General features: G+C 42.0%; 1 pseudogene; it reads left to right on the forward strand.

Annotated features, from left to right (window-relative positions):
• LOC129680996 (putative nucleoside diphosphate kinase) overlaps positions 1-6,081 on the forward strand; it is a 6,257-nt pseudogene extending 176 nt beyond the window's left edge.
• The last annotated feature ends 4,869 nt before the right edge of the window (positions 6,082-10,950 follow it).

Consider the following 10,950-nt stretch of genomic DNA (forward strand, 5'->3'; position numbering starts at 1 on the left):
TGAATGAATGAATGAATGAATGAATGAATGAATGAATGAATGAATGAATGAATACTCTAAGACATACCAACATACCTGACTTTAAATTATAGTACAGAGCCATAGTGATAAAGGCAGCACACCACTGGCAAGAAACAGACACACAGGCCAGTAGAATAGAGGACGCAGATGTAAATCCACAAAACTACAGCCACATGATTTTTGACAAAGATGTCACAAATATACATTAGAGGAAAAAACAGTATCTTCAATAAATGGTGCTGGGGAAAAAAACTGGATTTCAGTGTTCAGAAAAGTGAAAAATTAACCACGTTAGGACACAAAGCAAGCCTCAAGAAATACAGAAAAAGTGAAATAACATCTTCTACCTGACCACATGGAACAAAGCTAGTTAACAAGATCAGCAGAAACTACAGGAAATAACACAAATTCATGGAAATTAAACACCACACTACTGGATGACAAATGGGTCACTGAAGAAATCAAGAAGGCAATAAAAACTATCCTAGAATTTAACAAAAATAAAAACGTAATCTATGGTGCACAAACATGAAAGTGGTCATGAGGGGGAAGTTTATAGAGAAGTATAAAACACCAGAGAACCCAAATAATAACTGGACTATGCCTTAAAACAATTAGTTTTTTATTTCTCACTCAGCACAAAACCCAACTTCAAATTGATAGAGGACCTCACAGAAGCCTCTGTGATACCCTGATACCCTAAAGGTTCTCAAGGAATAGAAGGGAGTATGTGTCAGTTTGCAGAAATGAGTAAGGACTCACTGAGTGGGACTGTAGTGCAAAAGACAGTTGACAGTCATCTTATGAAACTAAAAGGTTTCTGTACAACAAAGAAAACTTAGTCCAATGAAGATAAGCCCTATTCGCACATGCAACAGAGGATTTGTGTTTAGACAATACAAAACAAACAAAAACAAAAAAGTCAAGAAAACATAAAAGAAAGCAATTAAAATAGGTTATGGAACTGAATGAAAAGTTCTCATTTTAAAAAGAGAGAGAAATATAATGACTAGTAAATTTTTAAAAAACTGTTCAGCATCTTTTGCCACCATGGAAATACACAGTAAAGTCTATTTAAGATTGCATCTCACTCCAATCAGAATGACCAAAGTCAGAAATATAAACGTTAGCAAATGTTGGTGAGACAATAGGAGTGCGGCCAGTTTGGAAACCAGTGTGGACTTTTCTCAAAAGTCTAGAAATAGAACTGTTATATGACCCAGCTCTCCCAGTCCTTGGCACACAACCAACCGACTCTGCACCCTGTGAGGGAGACACTTGCACATCATGCCCATTGCTGCCACAACGTCCAGGAAATGGAATCAACATAGATGCCCACCAACTGATGAATAGATGGTGAAAATGTCATACATATAAACAAAGGAATGTTATTTAAGTGCAAAAATTACAATTATGAGGTTTTCAAGAAAATGGACAGAACTGGAAGTTATTATAGTGAGTGAGGAAACTCAGACCTAGAATGGCAAACGCCACACTAGAAGGAAGCTCACATCTGGCATAGAAAATACGGTCAAAACCCACGACTGGGGAGGTCAGAGGCCCCAGGGAGGAAACCTACTGTTGCTCTCATGCTAAATGCTGTTAAACTGCCTTCTAAACATTTACGTTTCTAACCACAGATTAATGCTGCTCTCAGCTCCGGCCAGAGAAACTTCATTTTGCAGCGATAATCCAGAGACTCGTATCTGGTCAGAGTGTCAGTTCTGAGCAAAGTGAGTGCTCAGCTGTAGATGGGCCGCCTGTATCAGGCTCCTGCCATCCAAGCATCATGCAACGGCACAGAAGATGTGGCAGAAAGAAGGTAAGAACTGGTGGGTGAGGAGGAGTCGTAAAATGCTCTCTTCCAGATTTTACGTTGTCACTGCGTCTGTGAGCTCCCAGGAGCTCTATATGCCTGCAAAAAATCAAGCCAGTCATAATCTCAGCATGTGTGGGAGGAGGTCTCCTAAAGCCCCATTCCCAGCTTAGGAGTGGATGGCAGTTGATAGCTGCTGGGTATAGTGGAAAGTTTTGCTGTCTTTAAAGACTCAGTTATGTTATGTAAACATGTGTTTGTTTTAATCCCAGGTGTGAGATATAGGGTTGATTGAGATTGTCCACAACAGCGTCCTATTTGCCTCATGTGGGCTCTGAGAGGGGCTCTTTGCTGGCTGAAGTTAGTTTACTTCTGAGGTCTCTGAGAGGGAATAAATGTCAGAACCCAGAAAGAGAAGAGGGCTCTAAGAAAGAGGAATGCTGTTGCCCCTTCTGGTGCTCCTGGTTGCTAGAGATCTCCTGAAATGAAGATTGAACTTGCCCCAAGGAACCTAAGTACCCTAGCCAGCAGGAAGCAGCCAAAGAGAACTATGCCGTCTATCCCCACGAACCTTCCTTCTCTCTTACCTAGGGTTAGGAGGTTGGTGGAAGGAATAAAGATGTGTAAGAAGCCAAATAAAATAGAGTTTAAAAGAGCACAACAGCTGGGTGAGACAGAGTCATCTTTGTTTCAGGTTGCTGGAGCTCCAGTGGACAGGCGACCCAGACCCACGTCCACGTGTGTGTGTGTGTGTGTGTGTGTGTGTGTGTGTCTGTCTGTCTGTCTCTCCCTCTCTCTCTCTAGCTACATATATATATTATAAATATATATAAATAGTTCTATATAAATATGTTGTATGTACCTATGAAATTATCAAAGAATAAATACAAAAACTTTCAAAAAGCAAAACTTAGTGTACAATTTGTATTAAATGTCCATGGATATGGGCCAATCATCTCAGTCCTTGCTTTAAGAATGAAAGAATAATAAACTCAAAGTAAGTGTTAAAAAATTCATATCAGAAGTTCATAAGACAGGGATGTTTAAACTAAAAAGAAGTAAAATGGTTCCAAGTTTTCTGAGGACTATGAAATTGATCAACTGAGCCCAAATGCTACCTCATACTTCCTTCTGGATCTTTTAAGGCTTTGGGTTTGATATCTGGTTTATGACCCATTTTGAGCAAATATTTCCCTAAAGTGGTGGTTATGGATCAAAGCTGAGTTTTCTTCGTACATGTTAACATTCAATGTGAAAATTTATATTGCCCAGAAGTTGCCATGAAACGGGACTTGATAATTCATGAAGAACCTCAACTCAACAGAAAGAAAATGCACCATTGGGGATGTGTCAGAGATTTCCACATACTTCATGCAAAGGTGTGCTGACAGATAACAAGTATAAAAAGATGTCTGACGCAATTAGTCACTGGTGAAATGTTGGAGACAAGCCCTAAGAAATTTCTGACCTTTTCTCATTCCCCCCATCCTGCTGCACCTGGTTGACCAACATCCTGCTTGACAGTTGCAGAAAGGTGCTAACTCTACCATGACTTCCCGAGATAACTGCAAAGTGTTCCGGGCCCGGGCCAAGAAGATTCTGTAACTTCCACCCTGCCCTCCCTGAGTTTAGAAACTCTAGAGTGAGACTTTCCAACCTACCCCTCCCTGAGTGTTCTACACTGTGCTCCTCCCTCGCCCCGCCCCTATCTAAGGTTGGCCTTAAAAGCCTGCTCCGGTTCAAAAAAATTTGACTCTTGACAAGTGCACATTTGCTTGAGTCCTTTCTTCTCTCTCGCCTGTTTTTCTTTCAGGCATGGTCCTCTTTGGAGACCCCACGAATTACTAGTCCCGCAGGCGGGTACAGTGAAATACTTATGTCAACTGTCCCAAGATGCATTACACACTTGCTGAGATGCTCAGCAGCAAAACACTCATTAAGAGCCTTGGCAGGGATTCAGAGAGACTGGAAACCCTTTACACATGGGTAGAAAGTAAAATTCTAAGACCACTACTGAAAACAGTTTGGCAGTTTAAACTTTTAAAACAAGCTAGTCAGGGAGCTGAAGAGATAGCTCAGTCAGTAAAGAGGCCACTGCACAAGCATGAAGAGCTGAATTTGAGTCCCAGAAGCCAGGTAAACAACCTCAACTGTGTGATGTGCTGGTAATCCCAGCACTGGGGAGGTGGAAATAGGCTGGTATGTGGGACTTTGGAGAGCTAGTCTAGCCAATGTGATAAGTTCCAGGTCGGTGAGAGACTCACTCTCAAAAACCAACATAGATGGCTCCTTAGAAATGACACCCAGACTTTGGCCTTTGACCTTTGCATGTACATGCCCCCCACACATATACACACTAATCACATACCTACCATATGGTACATATTCTCCTATCTACATGAGATACCAGCTACACCCAAACAGACTTGCACACAAAGGCTTAGAACATCTTTTTGGTAATATCCCCAAACGTGAAGCTTCAAAAAGTCCATCATGGTAGGAAGACACAGAAATCACAGTATGCACATCACTCTACAACAAGTGTTTTATGTGGTAGTGCTAGAGTTCAAATCCAAAGCCTGGCCATATTAGCCCTAAACTACTGATATAGGCTTACGGTATGAACACATCTGAAAACATCTACAGTTAATGAAAGCTGTTACAAAAGTGATCAAACATTAACATTCTCATAGAAAAAAATGTTAGAAAATGAAAATACAGTAATTGAAGAGAAGGTGATATGTTGCTTGTGGAAGAATCAATGAAGTGGGAAAAGAGATCACAAGGCCTGTGGAACTTTCTAGAACGATACTTAATCTACTCAGTGTTCAAATGGGTGTATGCACACTTATGTAAAAGCTTACTGACTGTAAAATGTGAATCTGTAAAATAGATTATACATCAACCACATTGGTAATCATAGTCTTTCAGTGTTTTGATGTTTCAAGAGCAAAAGCAGTAATTATCACCATATTTGATAATTGATTTTTAAGCTACAAAGTATAAACTTCATTAACAAAAGTGCCTTATATTTTGGTTCTCATTAAAGGTAGTTATTTTGGTATATGTTAAAAAAAAATAACATCAGTAAAGCCCCCTGAAAAGACTAGTTGGGCAACTGGAAACATGCTTCAACTGAGTGAACTCCAGATGCTGAAGGACCCACTGATGCATTTCTGTTTCTATTTCAGTGTAGAGTCATCTTTGGTCCCTGTGCTCATATATGGCTTACTAATGCTCATCGCTGTGCCTGGAATGCTCAAAGCATTAAATTTTGATAGGGTCTCAATGCCTGGCTAGATGTCCTCCACCCTCAGAAGGAGATGCTCTGAGATGCTACAGGTGATAAACATGACACCCAGCTCAGCTAACAAGGTCTTGTCTGTTGCTTCCATTTTCTCTGCTCTCAGTCTGTAACAATCCTGAGGTGAACAGTTCAGATGCTTCACAATGGCCCAATATATTATCAGATTTTTAATATCATGTTTCTATTATTTGGGAATTTCATATAATGAACCTTGATCACCCTACTTCCTAGCCCTTCTAGGTCTTTCTCCCTATCCTGTGCTCCCTCTCAAAAAATATGAAGGAAGGAAGGAAGGAAGGATGGAAGGAAAGAAGGAAGGAAGGAAAAGAGAAATCAAGCAAGCAAGCAAAGTCTAACTTGTAAGGTCACCTCCCTACACCCCCCCCACCTCCACCTTCCTGCCACTGGGGCCAACTTGTGGGCTTTTGGACCATGGCCAACTTAAGCTCACTGTCATTGCCATCAAGCCAGGGGACATGCAACATAGCCTGGTAGACGAGATGATCAAGCTCTTGAAGCAGAAGGGGTTCCTCCTGAAGGCCATGAAGTTCCTTGTGGCTTCTGAAAAACACCTGAAGCAGCACTACCTTGACCTGAAAGGCTGACCTTTCTTCCCAGAGCTGGAGTACATGAACTCAGAGCCTGTGGTGGCCATGGTCTGGGAGAGGCTCAGTGCGGTGAAGACAGGCAGAGTGATGCTGGGAGAGACCAATCTAGCTGAGTCTAAGCCAGGCACAGTTCAAGGGGATTTCCGCATTCAGGTTGGAAGAAAAATCATTCATGACAGTGATTCAGTGGAAAGTACTGAACTGAGAAAGAGATCACTCTATGGTTGAAGCCTGAAGAGCTGATTGACTACAAGTCTTGTGCCCATGACTGGGTGTATAAGCAGAGATCAGAAGTTCAAAGGTCAACCTCAGCTCCATCGAGAGTTTGAGGCCCATGTGGTTACAGAAGACAGTCTCAAATAAGGAAATAAACAGACACACTGAAGAACGTGGACATATTTGGCACTGTGCACACGTGGCCTGATGCAATTTTAAATTAGTCAGCGATGTCTCTATGGCTTATGATTTCTTAATATTCTCTTTTTGGAACCTTCATAAGAAAGGAAGACGAAGGGAGCACGCATCACATGATCACTGTGGTGTGAAAACGGCTCAAGCGCCCAGAAGCCCTGACACACTCAGCAGAGGATGAGCAAGGAGTTACATAAACTATTCTCCCTCTTTTGACTAAATAACCTGCGAGCCCATAGGCAAAGGTCATGTCAGGCTTGGTGGTTCCATAAAATCCCACTGTGTTTCTTCATGCAGGACAAAGCGTGCAGTAATTAAACATGGCCGCTTGTTGGTTCTCTCGGGGTTGAGCTCCTGAACCCCTACAGAGGTAAAGCTCATCAGATGTTCACTAACCATCTACAGCCATATTAAGATGGTATATACTCCTGCCTTCAGATCATCTCTGAACCACTTACACATCATATAGTACCAGTACTGCAAAACAGCTGTGGTGATATATTGTGTAGGGATGACAAGAAAAGTAGTCTGTCTACAATCCATATCATTGAAACAAATTTTCTCAAATATTTTCAAGCCTTAGCTGGTTGAGTCATACTTGGAAGCCCTTGGAGAGGGAGCAGCCATGTGGCACACTCAAGACTCAGCTTTTGACTGAAAAAAAAAAAAAAAATCCAACAAATGAAACCAGGAAAACAATTACTATTCATTTACTGCTTTTTATTCCTGGAAATTTAACTTATGCATGAGCTTATATTCCTTTTATGCATTTAACTCAGAAAATGGGGACAATTAAAATTTTAAAAATCAATAAAATGTAAAACCAAAATAACATAAATAGATTTTCACTGATATACTGGAAGTCATTAAGGCAATTTATTTTGTATGTACCACATTGAACTTCCCAAAGTCCTTCAGGATGATTTAGTTCCTGGGTAGTAAAAAAGAATTTAACATTTTTTTATTTATATGGTGCCCTTTCCTGTTTCTTTCTGAAATTATCAAATGAGCAGACTTCCCATTGAATCTATAGAAGGGGGGTGGGAAAGATACACGATGCATGCAACACCCGCTCCCTAATACTGGGCACTAGGGAGGTGTCTTCAGCCTATGCGACAGGCTGCACTGCGCCTATATCCATGCTGGGTGTGACCCTTGACCTCTGTGTGCCCCAGAGGGGCAGATAAATCATGAAACATTCTGGTGTGGTAGAACTTTGGTGAGAATGGAAGTGGAGAGCCCAGCATGAGAGCATTCTGGCTCTCTCAGTAATCAAGCTGCCTATCTTGAATCTCAGCTGAAGAAAGGAGGGGATTTGGAAGAAATGACTTTTGAGATTAGATCCTGTCTTTAAACACTACCTGTTCCGTGTAGGAGATTCGCAAACACAAGAGGAACCAGGTGCTGCCATCAGGATCAGAGATTCAAAGAAATGAGACAGAGGTAGAAACAAGATCAGAGCAGGTAGAAAGAGGGAAATTAAAAACCAAAGAGCAAGCTTGAACAAAGAACAAGAGGTTACTCATTCTCTAGTAGATGAAGATCTACGCCCATGCAAACAAGCAGATCACTGGGGCTGGAAGTTGCAGTGGAAACTGCTCCTAGGACGTCAGTTCTGCACTGTGCTCATGCCATTGTGGGGAAGAAGGAGATAGGAGGAAGGAAGATACACTGTGTCACAGCAGGATCCTGGAGGAGCCATGAGCTCACTTGAGCTCTTCTTGGCCCAGGATGGTTTGTGATTCAACTGATGATTTAATCATCTGAGAAAGTGTCTTTCAGAAAGGGCAACAGTGACCAAGCTCTCTGGGAATTGAAGACAGGGCCTTCATGTCATGGAGAAGAGGAGGCTGCTTGCTTCCAATGGAGTGTGTGTCTTAATATTTAGAAACCGAGTGAGACATCCCAGAAGGACAAAGCTCTACCTATATAAGTAAGAAGGCTCACAAAAGAGAAGAAAGGGAAAAAGGAAGGCTGCTGGAAAAGAGACAGCATCAAGGTAGGAATCATTTCCAAACATGTGAACTCACAGCAGTTGTGACAGCATGCATAAGATCTGTAGAAGATCAAGCCAGACAAAATCCCAGTACATACAGGGGAGGGCTCACAAGGCTCCATCCCTAGCTAAGAAAGTATTAGCAATTACTGGCTGCTGGCTCCCCCGGTTTTCCTCAGGGATACTGTCCCAAGAGGCTACCCACGCTCCAGCAGATATAACCTTACACGTGCAAACAAATAGCACTAAGTGGGAGTGGTGCGGTTTTAAAAAGAGTACATGAAGGCAGGAAGGAAAAGTGATAGGAGAGGACATAGGGGGATGAATGGAGTGAATTTGATGAAAACATATTATACACATGCATGAAATTCTCAATCAACAAAAACAGCATTGGTACTAATAAGGGAGGTGGCGAGGAGCAGAGGAAGTCTTTAGACTAAGCAAGCTCTATGAAAGAGGGGAGGAGAGTGAGCTGAAAAGAGAGCGAGCTCTGATCAGCAAGGACAGGTGACCAAAGTTTAAGCAAAGTCTCCTCTTGAGAAAGCCACATTGGAGTAAAGAAGCCTGTGTTCCTATTGTTCCCCTAGATAGAGTCTCAGGATACAGTGAAGTGTTAACTTTGAGCTAGAAACTGGAAGAAATAAACTGTGAAATACTGATTTATAGTTGAAACTCAAGGACTAGACTGGGTAAGACTTACAGAACACATGATGTTAAGCCTGGGCACCAAGTTTACTGATGAAAGATATAGGTGCAGCTGCATGTCCAGCTGTGGATAAGATAATCTCTGGCTGAACTGTCACATCCAGGACATGAACATCTATACAAAAAAGGCACCGAGGCTCAGGTTCTGGGCAGAAAAGGGGTGTGCTAACTGTCAAAGTTGCAGAGAAAGAGAGAGAGAGGGAGAGAGAGACAGCAAAAAAACCTCAAGTACTGTGCCTCCATCCCTCCTGAGACTCCAGCTGCACCCACATAAGCACTGTGAAGATTCCAGCAACCTAAGTAAGGATGAAAGAACAAAATTTGCATTTGGGCTGCCACTCAACTAAATTATGTATAAGAACAAGCAACCAATAAGTCATCAGAGAAATCTAAGAGAATCCCAAGTTTCCAAATGCTCACAGTCCCTAAGATGAAGTTGGACTTTAAACATAAAGAAAGAAGCACACAACGAATCCTCAAGGAGAAAATGCTGTCAACATGGACTGATCCCAGGGTGGGATGCTGGGGTGTTAGGACAGTCAGATAGGATCTTCAGTAGCTACTGTAAAGCAGTTCATCAAAGAAAGAAAAGGATGCTTAGCATAGATGAAAGAGCATCATAACATCAAACAGAAAGTCAGGAGTATGAATAGGGAACAAAGTAGAGATTCTAATAATATTTAAAAAGTAGCATAAGAAATATCTGAGTGAGCCAATAGAAGAATAGAGAGGGAAAAAACGTCATTAAAGGTGAAGACAGCACAATATAGTTATAGCCAAAGATGAGAAAGAAAAAAATAGAGACAAAAATCTAACAATTGTTTGCTAAATCAAACAATCCCTGGGGGAGATTAGAACTATGCTAATCCCTACTTCCCAAGATTCCAACAACAGAACAAAGTATGACTCCACCACAGTTCACCCTTGGGTACAAATGGGTTTACCAGGCTAACTCACAGGGCATGGATGAGAAGTGATTAACAGGAGTGGGAGTGACCTGGAAAGAACTGGAAAGGCTGCACCCATCATGGACAATGACTCCCTTGTGTCTGGGTAAATGGAGCACGCCTCCCATGTGTTCTCCAGCCTATATACTGTACCCCTCCCTGAGATGCCAAGGCCAGGGCAATTTAGGTAGAACTGCATATAACTGGTTGGGAGAAATGAATGGATAATTAGACCAGACTCTGTGTTAGTCAGTGTTCTATTGCTACAAGGAGATACTATGATCACAGCAACTCATGGAAAAAAATTTAATTAGGGCCGGCTTACAGGTTCAGAGGTTTTGCCCATTAGTGTCATGGAGGGAAGCATGGCAGCATGCAGGCAGACATAGTGTTGGAGAGTAGCTGAGAGTTCTACACCTAGATCCCCAGGAAGCAGGTGCAAGAGGGAGCCACTTGGCCTGGCTTGAGCTTCTGAAACCCCCAAGCCCACCTCAGTGACACACTTCCCCCAACAAGACTACTCCAACAAGGTCACACCTCCTAATAGTGCCACTCCCTATGGGCCTATGGGGGCCACATTCATTCAGTCACCATGGGGTCCCATGAAATTCCCCACCTCTCATTTTGGGGGAAGGGGATGTCAAAAGTCCACAGGCCAGATTATGATGGACTCCTGAAGGCAGGCACAGAGGATGGCATGAAGGGCAGCAGCTTGGCCTGAAGGATGGAAACTTTTAAGAGTTTCAAAGTCTCACAGAGCAACACAGACACTTGTCATCCTGACAAGCAAAGAATGAGACAGGAAAAAAAGACAATGTGAAGAGACAGTGTCTACAAAGTTTCCAAATATGTTGCGTTTAAAGATTCAAGATAACCTCAATTCAAGATAACTTATTCAAGATAACTAGCAGGGTAAACAAAAAGAAAATCATGCTTGGGCACATGACTGTTAAATGTGGAAACTCAAAGACAGGATGCAATCCTGAAAATAGAGAGAGATGATACCTCACAGACAGGGAACAAGAACTCCAACAGTTTTGTGTCTCACTAGGAGAGAGAGAAAATGTGAGTGAGTGAGAGAGAAAGAAAGAAAGAAAGAAAGAAAGAAAGAAAGAAAGAAAGAAAGAAAGAAAGAAAGA

The sequence above is a fragment of the Psammomys obesus genome, unplaced genomic scaffold (genome assembly GCF_907164565.1).
Source record: "Psammomys obesus unplaced genomic scaffold, mPsaObe1.curated_primary_1811, whole genome shotgun sequence".
NCBI lineage: Eukaryota > Metazoa > Chordata > Mammalia > Rodentia > Muridae > Psammomys > Psammomys obesus.